The 18,088-nt window shown below is 38.3% G+C and overlaps 1 long non-coding RNA gene across 1 annotated transcript; it reads left to right on the forward strand.

The window, feature by feature from the left end:
- The first annotated feature begins 8,212 nt into the window (after positions 1-8,212).
- LOC123675052 lies at positions 8,213-9,699 on the forward strand. The gene is made up of 3 exons (XR_006746749.1): positions 8,213-8,360; positions 8,562-9,366; positions 9,562-9,699. It is a non-coding gene; the product is annotated as an uncharacterized LOC123675052 (long non-coding RNA).
- The last annotated feature ends 8,389 nt before the right edge of the window (positions 9,700-18,088 follow it).

Raw genomic sequence — 18,088 nt, forward strand, 5'->3', positions numbered from 1 at the left:
TATCATGGCTATATACCGATCACCATTGACTGTAACGTTCTGGCCATCATCGTTTTGGAAGAAGTACGGACCAATGATTCCACCAGCCCATAAAGCGCACCAAACAGTCAGTTTTTCTGGATGTAACGGTGTTTCGACAAACACTTGAGGATTAGCTTCACTCTAAATGCGGCAGTTTTGTTTGTTGACATAGCCATTCAACCAGAAGTGCGCTTCATCGTTAAACAAAATAAAATGGACGTAGTGCGCGATACGTATTCCGCACAGAACCATTATTTTCGAAATGAAATTGCACTATTTGCAAGCGCTGTTCAAGCGTGAGTCTATTCATGATGAATTGCCAAACGAAATTGAAAATAAATCATTTGACAGCTGTTGAATCGGTCGCCATTTAGAATAGTAATGCCAACTTAAAGTTATATACCTCGAAAAAAAACACCCGTTATGTATCTATGAAGGTTACCCATGACATGGTCCGGATTTCAGAGCTCTATTTCAATGACATATGTCAAACAGAACTGTAACCCGAAGCTGTATATGTTTTTTTTTCTTTTGTAAGAAATGGTGGGACTCAATTTCTTGAAAGATTCTGGAAGTTTATTATACAGTTTGACACATGTGTGGTTTGGGCCCTGTGGGTTTTTACCTATTTTGGCTGATGGTATGGCAAAGGTATCTCTCCGACGTGTGTTGTAATCATGAAAGTCTGAGTTTTTTTGAAATTTTAACCTGTGCTGATGGACAAAGTTGAGACAGGTGAGTACAAAAACAGGCGTGATGGTCAAGATTTTCTCTCTCTTGAAGATTTCTCTGCAACTCTCAGTAGATTTCATGTGAAAAATACCTAATAAAATAATAAATAACCCCTAATTTCTCCATACTCTTAAGTCTATTTGGAAATATTCTCATAATACCTACTCGTTGTACTCTTGATGGTAGAAAAAAGTTTTAATTCAAATCAACATGAAACCAAAAATCACACGCCGAATCACGCAACTTCATAGCGTCAACCTTGTTGTCCCTTGCAGATGCAACCCTGTCTGCACGCACAAGCAACCCCTGTAGCAGGTACACGCGTTTCCTTTTGTGCTGCAGGAAATGAGTTGGGGGTAACTTCAATCACCTTAATTGGCGAATATTCTGCTAGGATTCATGCCTCCCTGTGTGTCGAGCTCGGCAACGGCAGGAAGCTTCAGAGTGCGTGAGATGAGATGTTGGTTTTCCAAGGGAAAATTCTCAGAAAAATTCAACGCTTTCAATTTTTCATCGACACGACTATGGGCACTTGGTGGCGGAGATGGAAGGGCTTTTTGAGGGGTTGGATGCATAGAGACTGAAATTCGCTGAGTTGGAAGAGATGGCCTTGAAACTTCAGAGGGAGTGGGTAGAATCAACGATTGCTGCAGAAGCTTCCATTTGATAAGATTACTTTCAACGGTTGGTTTCTTAATTACATCTGAATTTTGCTATGAACCGTTGATACAAATTCGAAGAGAACTTTTTTTTGCTACAACTTCAGTAGATTTTAATCCGATATCCACATCCTTCACCCTCCAGTGTTATCTCAAACGAACGAGTGTTTTTTTCGAGGTATATAACTTTAAGTTGGCATTACTGTTCAAGATGGCGATCGATTTAACAGCTGTCAAGTGATTTATTCTCCGTTTAGTTTGGCAATTCATCATGAATAGACTTAAGCCTGAACAACGCTTGAAAATAGTGCAATTTCATTTCGAAAATAATGGTTCTGTGCGGAATACGTATCGTGCACTACGTCCATTTTATTCTGTTTACTGATGAAGCGCACTTCTGGTTGAATGGCTACGTCAACGAACAAAACTGCCGCATTTGGAGGGAAGCTAATCCTCAATGTATGTCGAAACACCGTTACATCCAGAAAAACTGACTGTTTGGTGCGCTTTATGGGCTGGTGGAATCATTGGTCCGTACTTCTTCAAAAACGATGATGGCCAGAACGTTACAGTCAATGGTGATGGGTATAGAGCCATGATTACTAACTTTTTCATTCATGAATTGAACAACCATGATGACCAGGAGCTGTGGTTCCAACAAGACGGCGCAACATGTCACACAGCTCGTGCTACAATCGATTTATTGAAAGACACGTTTGGTGACCGCCTAATTTCACGTTTTGGACCTTTGAATTGGCCTCCAAGATCTTGTCATTTAACACCGCAAGACTACTTTCTGTGGGGCTATGTAAAGTCATTGTTCTATGCGGATAAGCCACAAACCTGTAGTGACTCGGTTTGCTCAGAGATGGCGCTATGGTGGTAATGCGCCACACAACATCGGCCCCGGCGTATTTAAAGGGGTCGACGCGAAGCAACCAATTCACTTCTCACCCAATGGTGTGGGAAGGTGTGTCTTAGGCAGAGATCGCTGGATAGCCTAACCGATGAGTCCACCAGCGATCTCGGGACGAAACACAATACCCCCGGGAGAGGGCGCACCTAAATATTGGCTCGAGACAGACTCGCCAAAAACCCTTGACCATTTGGAAGACAACATTCGCCGTGTTGTTGCCGATATACGGCAACCAATGTTGGAAAAAGTCATCGAAAATTGGACTACATCCGAGCCAGCCGTGGCGGTCATATGCCAGAAATCATATTTGAAATGTAACACCACAAGATTATCTTGTGGATAAATAAAATTCATGTCAATCGAATACTCCATAGTTGTTTTATTGCAATTTATAGTTCTACAGCTCTAAAAAAACACCCTTTATTTCATGCAATATACCTACGAATTTTCTATGATAACTCCGAATATAATTTCCTCGATCTTCCAAAAATCTATTTGTCGTCTCAGTAACGAGGATATTCAAAACTCTTCGTGTCTATTTTTCATCTCCTCCAATCTCGAGAAACCTTTTACTCTGCATCAAATTAAAACCAAACCCGGAGCTACACAAAAGCTCCGAGCAGATGCATCATTATCATAATCTATCGCCCAGCCACCTCTCCCAGAAGACTTAATCAACTTCTCCTCATCAATATCCCCCTCTCCCTCAGGTACAAATTACAAGTCATGCTCCAGAATCCCGCATCTGCAAAAAGCGTGAGTGCATCATCCCATTCTTCATCCAGATGCAGTGTTCGCCCGAACTTTCCCAGTAAATCATCCCAAGATTGTTTGGTTGCCACTCTTGGGACTCTTCCAGATCGTCGCAAACTCACAATGTAGCCCTGTCTAACCCGCTCACTCGACGTTGGACTTTTTGTCGTCGAAGACTGCGGTTTTTCAACTCGATTTACAAGTTTCTCGGGAAGTTTTGACGTGGCGGTCGCGATCCGAGACTTAGACGTCCCGGATGGGGAAAATTTGATTTATAATCATGGCGGCATTCATCGGGAGCATCCCCTGAAGTTTGGGATCATCGGGAGTTGGAGTAGAAAGTGAAATTTGGTTGCGATGGATTCGTCTTCCCGGTTCAATTTGTGTACGCAGGATGCTGTAAAAATTAAAATGGGGCAGTTCTAAATTAACCTCCCAATTTATTTTGTACTGTCCTCCTGTTGAAAACTTTGGTAAATTATTAAAAAAAAATAATGGCAAGACCATGGCAATCTCGAAGACCAATAATAGAGGGTGTTTTTTTTAGTGCTATAGAACTTTAAATTGCAATAAAACAACGATGGATTATTCGATTGACATGAATTTTATTTATCCGCAAGATAATCTTGTGGCATTACATTTTAAATATGATTTCTGGCATATGACCACCACGGCTGGCTCGGATGTAGTCCAATTTTCGATTACTTTTTCCAACATTTGTGGCAGTATATCGGCAATAACACGGCTAATGTTGTCTTCCAAATGGTCAAGTGTTTGTGGCTTATCCGCATAGACCAATGACTTTACATAGACAGAAAGTAGTCTAGTGGTGTTAAATCACAAGATCTTAGAGGCCAATTCACAGGTCCAAAACGTGATACCGATCACCATTGACAGTAACGTTCCGGCCATCATCGTTTTTGAAGAAGTACGGACCAATGATTCCACCAGCCCATAAAGCGCACCAAACAGTCAGTTTTTCTGGATGTAACGGTGTTTCGACATACACTTGAGGATTAGCTTCACTCCAAATGCGGCAGTTTTGTTTGTTGACGTAGCCATTCAACCAGAAGTGCGCTTCATCGCTAATAGACGTAGTGTGCGATACTTATTCCGCACAGAACCATTATTTTCTAAATAAAATTGCACTATTTGCAAGAGTTGTTCAGGCGTAAGTCTATTCATGATGAATTGCCAAACCAAACTGAGAATAAATCACTTGACAGCCGTCAAATCGATCGCCATCTTGAACAGTTATGCCAACTTAAAGCTATATACCTCGAAAAAAAAACACTCTATAGATATAGTTAGTAGAATCGATTAATAACTTGCATTCAACTGGATAGATTTCACTTTTCAGTAATTATGTGAAAATTGATTAATTAAAAACCAAAAATATCCAGACTAGGCAAAAACGCTATAAGGAGCAGGAATTTAGGAACCACCGATTTCAGATAATTATTGTGGTCTTGGTATGTGGTATCATAAACTTCCTGTCTACCTCACCACTGCATGGTGGCTACTGAGGACTTTATTGTCTTCGTGATCTAACAGCTCCTGCTTTGGTGTCTTTTCATCTGTAGGCTTTGTTCTCGGTCTGTAAGACCTTCTAAGTTCTTTCAAATCCAAATAGAGACCTTAAACGAATAAGGTAATTTCTGACTTCTTGAAATCCTGTGTCGGCCATATCCCACAAAAACAACCAGATACAGAGTTAGTTATAGTTGGATGAGATCCTCAAATATGTCATAATTTTATGCCAATGTTTTCCTCAACGGCTGAGAGCAGATGACCAAATTTTCAACCTTCGAAACTTTGTGTTTTCTTGCTCTCCCAGCCTCGGACCAATTCGGTTCCGACATGGGGATCCGGGTTGGGGTGACCAACCAGCGTGAAATCGAATCGGGGGGACATTTCTCAAATGTTGCAAACAAGCCCCCGTCTACCCGACATGTCGGACAACTCGTCAAAAAGTTTACCGTTCGAACGTCGCGCAACTTTGCCAGTTGATAAATTCCTGACAGATCGGAAACTGCATAGCAATTTGTCCAGAGATGTGCGGAAGTTTGTTTCGGCCGATAGACCCGGAAAATCGGGAAAATTCCGAGTTAGTTGACCTTTCGCTACATGTGGAAAATCTTTATGATGGATGGTAGGGGGAAGACAGATGAAGAGTTGGCTGTCGGAAATCTTGGGGTTTCCGTTGTTGGGGATGAGTTTGGAGGCACACAGGAAGGAGGGATTGGTTTGGTTGGAAAAGTTTGAGATTGAATCTGAGGAACTTTTGGGGTGGGATTTTGTTTTCAGTCAACAAGGGCCAGTTGCTGGGGGAGATTATAAATCGTTATTTTCTTCTTTCGACTGTTCCGAAAATAAAATGATATGTATGAGGTATTTCGTACCATTTGATCTTATTGAATTTCTCGCGGTATTTCCAAAAGAGCACTGATTTTGATTGACAATTTAGCAATTTCTAAACGATATTGCATTTTTTATCTTTCCACGATAAATGACATAACCTAGTGGAATAAGACAAAAGACATAAGAAATGTCACAAAATAAGGGATACAGTGTTGCCATCAACTATTTTAAATTGTAATTGTGTTTTTTTAGAGCTATAGAACTTTAAATTGCAATGAAACAACGATGGATTATTCGATTGACATGAATTTTATTTATCCGGAAGTTAATCTTGTGGCATTACATTTTAAATATGATTTCTGGCTAATGACCGCCACGGCTGGCTCGGATGAAGTCCAATCTGGACGTCCAATTTTCGATGATTTTTCCATCATTTGTGGCCGTATATCGGCAATAACTCGGCGAATGTTGTCTTCCAAATGGTCAAGAGTTTGTGGTTTATCCGCATAGACCAATGACTTTACATAGCCCCACAGAAAGTAGTCTAGCGGTGTTGAATAACAAGATCTTGAAGGCCAATTCACAGGTCCATAACATGAAATTAGGCGGTCACCAAACGTGTTAGTAATCATGGCTCTATACCGATCACCATTGAGTGTAACCTTCTGGCCATCATCGTTTTTGAAGAAGTACGGACCAATGATTCTACCAGCCCATAAAGCGCATCAAACAGTCAGTTTTTCTGGATGTAACGGTGTTTCGACATACACTTGAGGATTAGCTTCACTCTAAATGAGGCAGTTTTTTTTGTTGACGTAGCCATTCAACCAGAAGTGCGCTTCATCGATAAACAAAATCAAATGGACGTAGTGCGCGATACGTATTCCGCACAGAACCATTATTTTCGAAATAAAATCGCACTATTTGCAAGCGTTGTTCAGGCGTGAGTCTATTTATGATGAATTGCCAAACCAAACTGAGAATAAATCACCTGACAGCTGTTAAATCGGTCGCCATCATGAACAGTAATGGCAACTTAAAGTTATATACCTCGAAAAAAAACACCCGTTACAAGTAGTGCTTGTTGTGCGCGGTAGAAATAAATTTTGCAGCTGAATCATTTATATATTAAAAAATAACTTCAACGTTGCCATATGTACCTATATAAAAAGCTGTAATTTGATAGAGTTTATAAGTTGGAGTTTGTTCTCATGTGAGACGCTTCGTGAATGTCCACAATTCCTTTCTTCTGATTCTTCTGGAAATTGACAAAAAGACGTGGCGCTGTCCAATTATCCCCTCGCGAATCCCGGATATTGAAAATTTAAATTCTGCAGCTGTCACCTATTCCAGACGGGAGAGATGATTCGATCAATTGCAAAGGATGAGTTCGATATCCCGTCTGTTCTTCGGGAACTCTTCAAGATGTCGGACGAATTAAAATGGTGGGAACTGGTGCGGAAATATATCCGCACCATTTATAAGTTTAGGTCCGATTGGGATCACGATTCTCTAGGGGAAAGCGGGGGGAATCGACATATTTTCTATCCTACATTTCAAGAAATCTTCGAATTTAGGGAATTTTTGTCCACATGGCAACGTCGCATTTTGACAATTATCGGTCGTTCTATATTTTAAGGAGTCTTACAACGCTTTTTATGTGAAGTATCGATATGAATATTCATGTTGATATCAATATTATTGTCATATTTTAATTACGTGAAATTTTTAGTGTAAACGAGAATTTCTCAGGGAGTCTTCTTAAAAGCCTAGAGCTTCTATTAGTTAGGATGCATAGGTTTATAGCGTTTTCTTGTACGATCTCGTTATATTTTTTCCTTTTTCCGAATAAATTCATTTCCCCTAATTACTCAAATGTCAAATGTGTCGTTCATATAAAAACTATGTTTTTGACACATATACTTCAGTGGGAATCAGTTGCACAAATTGTATATCCAAATGACTATTATTATTTGTATTGACATTATTAGGATCAAGATCAAGTATGAGCTGATCACGATTAAGACTCACATTAGATGGAATATTTTCAGGGACATGTATATCAATTATTTTCCCTATTCCTACATACCGATATTGAACAGGAAAAAAAAATTAATAAAAATATTTATAATTTTATCACCAATACTACAAGGAAATCCTATTTCAACGAGTTGGAGGTTTCACGTGAACATCATACTATCCCTGAATATATTAAGCAGCGATAATATCCTTCATCAAAGACGAAAGTACTGTACTGAATCACCCTAAAATAAATGGAGTCATTTTGATAATCAAGTACGTTCAGGAGCAGAGTTCAGAATGTGCATAAATAACAGTATTAGTTCCAAAGAACCCCTGATTTAAGCTCTATTTCCCTCAAGTGGTTCGTGTTCTGCATCGTTGTCTCTCTTAATAAGAAACCAGCTCTCTTATTTATAAGATGAGAATATTGATCTCAAGGAAGTTTAGGATACGCGCCAAAAAAGTCGTTGCTTCATTTTACTTTTAACTATTACATCATCTTCCAATTGAGGAGTTGAAGATATAAATTAAAGAAAATATACAAAAAAATTAATTAATAGTATCGATTCATTTACTTCTTGCGTGATTATTTCATCTTGAAGAGAAATGATAATAAATAAACTGCGTAAAAAAGAGATATATTTTACTACAAAGTTGATTGGTACTCATAATCAATAACTAAAAAAGGAATTGTCGGTTTTTAATTGCCTCAAAGATTAGATTAGAATTAATATAGGAAGTAGCTTGAAAATTTTTATATAAAAGTAGGATTAATCCTTGTGAATCTTTCAAAGAAAGTCATAATGTTGAAGTTTTCGCTTGCCTTGTTTTTCGTAACATTTCTCATCAACTTCGTTTTTGCTGAAGTTGAAGTTTCAGTCCACAGAAGTCCAGATGTAAGTATTTCTAATATAATATTTCATAACGAAATTTGAAAAAAATTAACAGTTAAATGCTTTTCAATTTTGAATACTCACCTCATTACTCATACTTATTTGTTATTCTCACTGAATTTTATATTTTTTTTCAACTTGTAGATAGATGTAGATATATATTCATGGAATTGCAATAGATAATACAATTTTTCTTTATTATAGGTTGTACTATCTTCATCTTGGTTAACAGTACCATCAATGCTCGTGATAGGAGTAGCATCTCTCATTCATTTTTTGAGACGATAGAATTTGTATTCTCACAATAATTAGTAATGTAATGGACGTAATATATTGAATAAATATTACAAAATTTAAGAATTTCATTTTCCATATTTATTTTTTATGGAATTTCCATTACCTCAATACATTGCTGTTCATTTTACTATTCATTTTGCTGATAACTTGATTTCGTTCAAAATGTTGAAATGAAAAAACCAAAACGTGAAATATAATAATTCTCCTCGAATGAAGTTTTTTCTCGAATGATTCCTATTGTCCTTGTATAAACCCAATACCATTCTACTTCACTGAAGGTTTCGAGATCAACTTATGATCTTTAGCAAGAAAGAGTAGGAAATTAATAGAAATAGTCACATGTTAAGGACGTTCCAAAATTTTCTTATTCGGAACGTGATTTAAATAGATCAAGAGTGATTTTTCCTTATCATACCACAATGATAAAACTCACTTTGTTTTTTGGAATATCGAAGGAATCAACCACATATTCTTTAAGGAAATCTTTTTTTTCCTGTACTTCCTGGGTTCCGAATAAAAACAGTTTTCACTGTGAATTGTTAGATGATAGACTTGAAAAATTGTCTGAAAAAAAATGAAAACACTACTATACATTTTTATCCTCACAATCATAATCTACTCAACCTTTGTTGAGGCTAATGAGGAGGAGGATGAAAATCAGTTTGGAATTCCAAAGCTTCCATTATTTCCTGAGAGGGATGAGATAAAACCTGTAAGTTTATACATAATTCTGTTTTTAATATTTCGGATATTTATTTTGTCCGTTGGTTTTGATACTCAAATGAAATTATATTCAAAAAATCATTGGTAAAAGTTATTCTCAACTCAGAGATAAAATAATAGGTGATAACTAATCACCTGATGTCCCCCTCCAAATAAAAATTAAATTGTTTTTCTTTTTTTTCAGACATTGTCACCTTCTTCAGCTAGCGTATTCAAATTACTACCTCCATTTTTAGGAATATCGTTTATTATGTTAAATTTATTGTAAGAAATGGAAAAATTTGAAATGTTAATTAGATTTCATTAAACCAGTCTCATTTGATTCTACCCACTTTTTTCGAAAGACGTTCTGAGGGTTGAAATTAAAATTCGTGTTAAATGAACCGATTGAGCTGACTGTAAAATCCCACGAATTCTCAAGTCTGACCTATTATCCCGTCGAAATATCTCCTAACAGCTTCCTCTCCTTTGATTATAAAAGGATGAATATAATCGCGAAATTATTGCATAAATTCCTTGAGCCTTCAACAAACCGGCAAATTCGCGAATTCAGTTTCTCTAGCACAAAAGAAGTGACTGATATCAAACAGAAAGTAAACGAGCTGTAAAGGTTGAAAAGCTTGATGTTTTGCTGGAAACTTTTCAACAACCCTTTTAATTTAATTCCGCTGAAAATTCAGCAAAGGGCCGCCATGACAGAGAGTCTGCGAATATCAGATCTCGTACTTTTCATTCGGTTTATCTCTTCTTTTGGTTCATTCGGATGCTGCAGATGGAAGATCAAGGGATCCGTTGAAGATTTCAGTTAGCTCATGTATTTTCTTGTATTCGGGGAAATTGTTTGACTCTCGAAAAATATATACCCATTTAGATGTTATTTTTGATAACGTCGTCTTACGATTTTTATAAAATGAGTACCTAATTATTTTCCTTCTGAAGCGTTTTCGCGCTCATTCTAGACCATGTCTGTTATTTTGGAATTCTCGGCCGAAAATGGCTTTGAAAAATTCGGTTGAATCCATTGTTGAAAAATTTTTAATCGCGATAAATCTGGTCGTTTAAATACATGAGATCTTTTAAAAGTTGTTTTTTTTTTCGATGTAAATAACTTAAAGTTGGCATTACTGTTCAAGATGGCGACTTGACAGCTGTCAAGTGATTTATTCTCAGTTTGGTTTGGCAATTCATCATGAATAGATTAACGCCTGAACATCGCTTGCAAATAGTGTGATTTTATTTCGAAAATAATGGTTCTGTGCGGAATACGTATCGCGCACTACGTCCATTTTATTTTGTTTAGCGATGAAGCGCACTTCTGGTTGAATCGCTACGTCAGCAAACAAAACTGCCGCATTTGGAGTGAAGCTAATCCTCAAGTGTATGTCGAAACACCGTTACATCCAGAAAAACTCACCGTTTGGTGCGCTTTATGGGCTGGTGGAATCATTGGTCCGTACTTCTTCAAAAACGATGATGGCCAGAACGTTACAGTCAATGGTGATCGGTATAGAGCCATGATTACTGACTTTTCCATTCCTGAATTGAACAACCATGATGTCCAGGAGCTGTGGTTCCAACAAGACGGCGCAACATGTCACACAGCTCGTGCCATAATCGATTTATTGAAAGACACGTTTGGTGACCGCCTAAGTTCACGTTTTGGACTTGTGAATTGGCCTCCAAGATTTTATGATTTAACACCGCTAGACTACTTTCTGTGGGGCTATGTAAAGTCATTGGTCTATGCGGATAAACCACAAACCCTTGACCATTTGGAAGACAACATTCGCCGTGTTATTGCCGATATACGGCCACAAATGTTGGAAAAAGTCATCGAAAATTGGACGTCCAGATTGGACTACATCCGAGCCAGCCGTGGCGGTCATATGCCAGAAATCATATTTAAAATGTAATGCCACAAGATTTTCTTGCGGATAAATAAAATTCATGTCAATCGAATAATCCATCGTTGTTTTATTGCAATTTGAAGTTCTATAGCTCTAAAAAAACACCCTTTACATACATAAGTCTTGAAGGTGACTATGTTGAGAAATACTGGTTAGACCAGATACTTATGGATGAACTATTAGATGTTGTATCAGGAATATTTAATAGATATCTCATCTCTTTCAATGAAGTGAGATGTCTGAAAACATTTTCTCCCAGTTTCAGCTCTTTTTCTTTCTTTAATCATTTGGGAATGTCTGTTCCCATAATAACCACAGGAATCAACACCAAGACAACTGTGAGTGGAACATCATACTTTATGACAAAAACATAGTCGTGTATTTTCTAGTTAACATTCTTTCAAAACCATCCTATCTCTACTATGTATAAAGATTTACTTGTCACCGGGATATCTCCACTGCAGAACCTTCGAAGCTGACGTATTTTTACCCTCCTTCAATCCATATCTCCTCCAGAGCACTCAGACGAGCCAGAAAAAACCTGGCAACACATCCAGAAATTCAATTCAAATCTCCCATGCAGGCGCTTTACCGCTCAATAAAATTTATAGTTGTTGAACGTTCCATAATAATAAATATATCATTTGCTTTCAGGCATTTGCCCGGTTTTTCTGGCACATTTGTTATGCCTTCGATTTTATTTTGCCCCGTCTGCAGTTGAATTTATTTCCGGTCCGCCTCCAGGCCATAATTCTCAGGGAAAAAAGGCGCTATTGGCATTATAACGTCCAATAAAACAGTGTTCGGGATGGTCCCAGCTAGTGGCAGGATAATTATTCACAACTTGGTGAATTGCACTCCGATCTGGGGTTAAGCCGTGACTCACAATGGGTTCCCTCTGGAATCAATCCTGACGGTTTACCGTTTGGTGTGCACAGAAGTTTTCAACATCGATCTGATTCTTTGTAGTCAGTATATTGGACGTACAGAATTTTTTGCGAACTTGTAGTCGAAATAAATAGATCGTAGATATCATACAATAAGCTTAGATATTTGTAAACATAACGCCATCGAAATATTAGTCGATTTGTGTCTGCATCATCAAGTTATTCTCGATTAAACATGACGGCCAAATTCTCGTCATTTGTGGGAGGTTTTAATTTTCTGCTTTAATATGAAGAAATCTGCGGCTGAGGTTCATCGAATGGTGTCAAATACCTCAGGCACCAAGTGGCGAACAATTTTGCTTCTACAAAGGCTTGTGAAAATCGACTCTCTCAATTTTTTGCCAATAGGGACAAGCACTTCCATCGGAGAGGCATAGTGATATTATCTTCAAAATAGCAATAAGTTATCGAACAAAACGCCTGAATCGGATCATTCTAACTATTTTGATCATAGTTTTTCATTCAAAATAATGTATTTCTTTTGATTTCACCTCATACCAATATTTACTAATAAATTATGTTTTTTTTAGAGCTATAGAACTTTAAATTGCAATAAAACAACGATGGAGTATTCGATTGACATGAATTTTATTTATCCGCAAGATAATCTTGTGGCACTATTTGCAAGCGTTGTTCAGGCGTGAGTCTATTCATGAGGAATTGCCAAACCAAACTGAGAATAAATCATTCGACAGCTGTTAAATCGGTCGCCATCTTGAACAGTAATGCCAACTTAAAGTTATATACCTCGAAAAAAACACCCTATACCAATATTTCCTAATATAAATGTAATAGATCCACAATTGGTTCCATTGAAACAATCCAAAAGGCACAATAAAAAAATTAAAGAACTGTCAGTAGAGCCTGATTAGAGTGAGGGGCGAAAGAAGCATCTAGCAAGCCACGTGTCTCCCGAAAGCATCCCGGCATTCCCGCTCTCCCGGCTTGTTTTACGAGCAATGATAAACCAGCAGTAATCAATTCCGGCAGAATTCCTGGATAATTTCGAACACGAACCGATTTCATTATTTAGACGGCTCCTTGCGTCCGCATCACGTTAAAAATGGAGGCGTACGACGTGCGTTGCATCGCGACGCCACTGATAGACCGAGGGTCCGGTTAATAATGAATGCAATTGCAAGGGGAACCGGAACTTCACCGGAATCCTTGCATCGGTGATGAAAGGGAGCACTCGCAGAATCCTCAATATGGAGCGGGACTGTTGTCAGATGCTGATTAAACAGTTTTCTGAAATAGGGGAAACTTTGGGGTTGTCGGATACTCGGAATTTTTTGGTAGATGACTGCTGAATGGGGTTGTAAAGGAGGAATTTCTTGAACGAAGTAATTCAGAAGATTATTAAGCTACGAAATTCAAAATGGCGTAATTTCAACTTGTGAAGGTATTTTTTTTAGAGCTATAGAACTTTAAATTGCAATAAAACAAAGATGGATCATTCGATTAACATGAATTTTATTTAACCGCAAGATAATCTTGTGGTTTAACATTTTAAATATGATTTCTGGCATATGACCGCCACGGCTGGCTCGGATTTAGTCCAACCTGGACGTCCAATTTTCGATGACTTTTTCCAACATTTGTGGCAATAACACGGCGAATGTTGTCTTTCAAATGGTCAAGGGTTTGTGGCTTATCCGCATAGACCAATGACTTTACATAGCCTCAAAGCAAGTAGTCTAGCGGTGCTAAATCACAAGATCTTGGAGTCCAATTCACAGGTCCAAAACGTAAAATTAGGTGGTCACCAAACGTGTCTTTCAATAAATCGATTGTGGCACGAGTTGTGTGACATGTTGCGCCGTCTTGTTGGAACCACAGCTCCTGGACATCATGGTTGTTGAATTCAGGAATGAAAAAGTTAGTAATCATGGCTCTATACCGATCACCATTGACTTTAACGTTCTGGCCATCATCGTTTTTGAAGAAGTACGGACCAATGATTCCACCAGCCCATAAAGCGCACCAAACAGTCAGTTTTTCTGGATGTAACGGTGTTTTAACATACTCTTGAGGATTAGCTTCACTCCAAATGCGGCAGTTTTGTTTGCTGACGTAGCCATTCAACCAGAAGTGCGCTTCATCGCTAAACAAAATAAAATGGACGTAGTGCGCGATACGTATTCCGCACAGAACCATTATTTTCGAAATAAAATTGCATTATTTGCGAGCGTTGTTCAGGCGTGAGTCTATTCATGATGAATTGCCAAACCAAACTGAAAATAAATCACGTGACAGCTGGTAAATCGGTCGCCATTTTGAAGAGTAATGCCAACTTTAAGTTATATATCTCGAAAAAAAAACACCCTATACAATAGATTAATTTAAATCCATGTAGTCCTCAGTTTATCCCTTTGAATATTTCTTCTAACATTGATGTCAATTTCAATAACAATTGACCGTCCAGTGCATGGTGCAACTTAAACATCGAAACTACCGGAACGGAATCGACGATACCAAATTTCGGCGTGATTGGCTGATACAGTATTTGAACCATCAACAATATTCACATTTTCATCTGCCTGGCTCGTATTTTCGACGTTATCGAAGAAAAACGGTGAAAAATAGCGTATGTTCTGCTTGCTAGTGCCTATCTTTGAAGCGCGCTTTGAATTGAAACTAAATTTAGTCAACTAATCACAAAACTGTCAGAAAAGTTTTTGTAGTACGAAATCTCGTCTTTCCAACTCTAGCTGGTGGAACCCGATCGGACAAATCACGTGGAGCTCATTCAGATCAATTCCGCGTTAAAAGTTGAGCCTTCGCAGTCGAAATGTCGCTCGCTTCGCAGCGCGATTTCCCGCCGACAGCATCCATGCGTGCCTATGTCGGAACAATGACATTTCCTGCAGATACTTCCCTAAAAGCGCGTCCAAAAATTTCCACCCGTTCGACGAAAAACAAACGGGCGTCGTGGATCACAGCGACGCCTACTGTTATAGGAGAGGAGCGCTGTGGAAAAACCATTTTTCACGGCTAATGCGGCGTATGAATCAAATCGGGAAATTTCGAAATGACAACCGGCGACGTATCACGTGTTTACTTGCCGGGAATCACCCTTTCTCCGTGCCTAAAGGGCCGTGTAATGGAACACATGGAACACGTAATGTTTCCCGGGTTTTCCCGAACGTTTCCCGCACGCTAAATGGGTCCGAGCGGACAACTTTGACAAACGCAGCGCCGAACGAAGTTGGGAAACTCGTTTTCCATTGAAATTTGACATAATTATCGAGTATTCGATTTCCCAAATTCGAATGAATATAGCGGTTTTTTTTTACAAGCGTGCGCTTTCAACCCTCTTCCTGTACGCATTTTGAGTCGCAAAGACTCATTTTCCCACACGCTATTTCCTTTCATGAATAAATTAAACTCAATGAAGTTTCTATTAATGCCAATCATCAACGTTATTTATGCGGATATAAATAATCAATCGAATCTTTGAGTCTTAATTTATTTCATGCCCTTGTGGAAACAATGTTCTTCTTCTGGAAAGTATCTTTTCGGCAGTATCGTGTGGAAAATACCACTTTCCGCATTAAAAAAGGAAATAACTATTGAACTGTTATAAAGAGTGTTTTTTAGAGCTAAAGAACTTTGAATTGCAATAAAACAACGATGGATTATTCGATTGACATGAATTTTATTTATCCGCAAGATAATCTTGTGGCATTACATTTTAAATAAGATTTCTGGCATATGACCGCCACGGCTGGCTCGGATGTAGTCCAATCTGGACGTCCAATTTTCGATGACTTTTTCCAACATTTGTGGCCGTGTATCGGCAATAACACGCCGAATGTTGTCTTCCAAATGGTCAAGGGTTTGTGGCTTATCCGCATAGACCAATGACTTCACATAGCCTCACAGAAAGTAGTCTAGCGGTGTTAAATCACAAGATCTTGGGGGCCAATTCACAGGTCCAAAACGTGAAATTAGGCGGTCACCAAACGTGTCTTTCAATAAATCGATTGTGGCACGAGCTGTGTGACATGTTGCGCCGTCTTGTTGGAACCACTTCTCCTGGACATCATGGTTGTTCAATTCAGGAATGAAAAAGTTAGTAATCATGACTCTATACCCATCACCATTGACTGTTACGTTCTGGCCATCATCGTTTTTGAAGAAGTACGGACCAATGATTCCACCAGCCCATAAAGCGCACCAAACAGTCAGTTTTTCTGGATGTAACGGTGTTTCCACAAACGCTTGAGGATTAGCTTCACTCCAAATGCGACAGTTTTGTTGGTTGACGTAGCCATTCAACCAGAAGTGCGCTTCATCGCTAAACAAAATAAAATGGACGTAGTGCGCGATACGTATTCCACACAGAACCATTATTTTCGAAATAAAATTGCACTATTTGCAAGCGTTGTTCAGGCGTGAGTCTATTCATGATGAATTGCCAAACCAAACTGAGAATAAATCACTCGACAGCTGTTAAATCGGTCGCCATCTTGAAAAGTAATGCTAACTTAAAGTTATATACCTCGAAAAAAAAACACCCGTTACTTGTTAGAACCTCTAGGAGAAATTTTAGTCGACCAGAAAGGGTTTTGAAGATTTATCTCATAAATTTTTTTTCGAAAAAACATATTCCTATTAGCGATTGAGTTTTATGTGAACCACAAGTGATCAATTCAGGTCAGAAATCAAGCTATGTAAAATGCTTTCTTCGTGAGTTGTTTCCTGTTTAGCCAGCTGAACAATTAAAAAAGATCTGAATGAAAACAACAATACAACAATAGTATGGACAGGAAGATGAGCAGACAAAGGATTCATCCACTCGATTGAAATGAAAAATGAATAATAAAATACAACTTAGAAAATTACCTGAAGGTAATGAATCACGAAATCTTGGTGGCCAATTCTGATTATCTCTTAGAGAAATAACACGGCTATTCATATGAAGAATATCTCAAGTTTTATTTTCATTTGTTAGTAGCAAACTCCCTCCAAATAACTTTTTGTTCGTCTCCCATCCAATCCATCAACAAATCGCCATAAATGGCGCAGAAAAAGGCATCGTCTCATCCGCCATATCTCCCGTTGTTTTTTATCGTCCGTTTCGATCGATTGGGCCGTCTCTCCAGGATTTAGGAGAAGCAAAAATGCAATTACTCCTGTGTAGCCATAATCCGGGGCAAGTCGAGTGTGAAGACGGCATTAATTCAACTACAAATCTAAGAATTAACCAATTTGTTTGCCGGAAACTCCCAATCCTTGCCGCGGCGCATTCGGATTGACGCTATCTGACAGATCGGAGATTTTCCGGGAAATTTTAACAGCAGAACGATCTCCTGATGTATGGCCCTGAGCGGGATACGGGGGGAGAGGAGATAGAATCAGTAATTTTAAGGTTTAAACGAGCTTTTCGATTTGAGTTTTCACCGAAAATTATGGTTTTCGTTTATCGTAATATTCAGCAAATGATTAGATTAAGAAGTAAATAGGGCCTAATACGTATCCATGTGGACTGCCAATATCTGGAGGAATTGTATTTTGAAATATCAGAAAGAGATGTTAGAAGAAACACCATATATCCATTAGGGGAGTATTCAAAAATTCATTTAACTCAAACGTTTATTACTGGAAGTATTGAACAGAGTCCTCAATATCAAAATTGAATAATGAATATACGCAATATTACTCGAATTTCTGATTGGAAGAACAAAATGAAGCGTGGATAGTTCAAAATATCGCATATACTTTAAATCATCGATAAAACGATAATAGGTAAAACTTCAATTAATTAATATCCTATAATAATTGAATTAATTATCGGATGATGAACAGGCAACAAACAGTTATTTACGAATTTACATGTTGTTCATCACTATGA

Source organism: Harmonia axyridis, chromosome 3, assembly GCF_914767665.1.
Source record: "Harmonia axyridis chromosome 3, icHarAxyr1.1, whole genome shotgun sequence".
Taxonomy (NCBI): domain Eukaryota; kingdom Metazoa; phylum Arthropoda; class Insecta; order Coleoptera; family Coccinellidae; genus Harmonia; species Harmonia axyridis.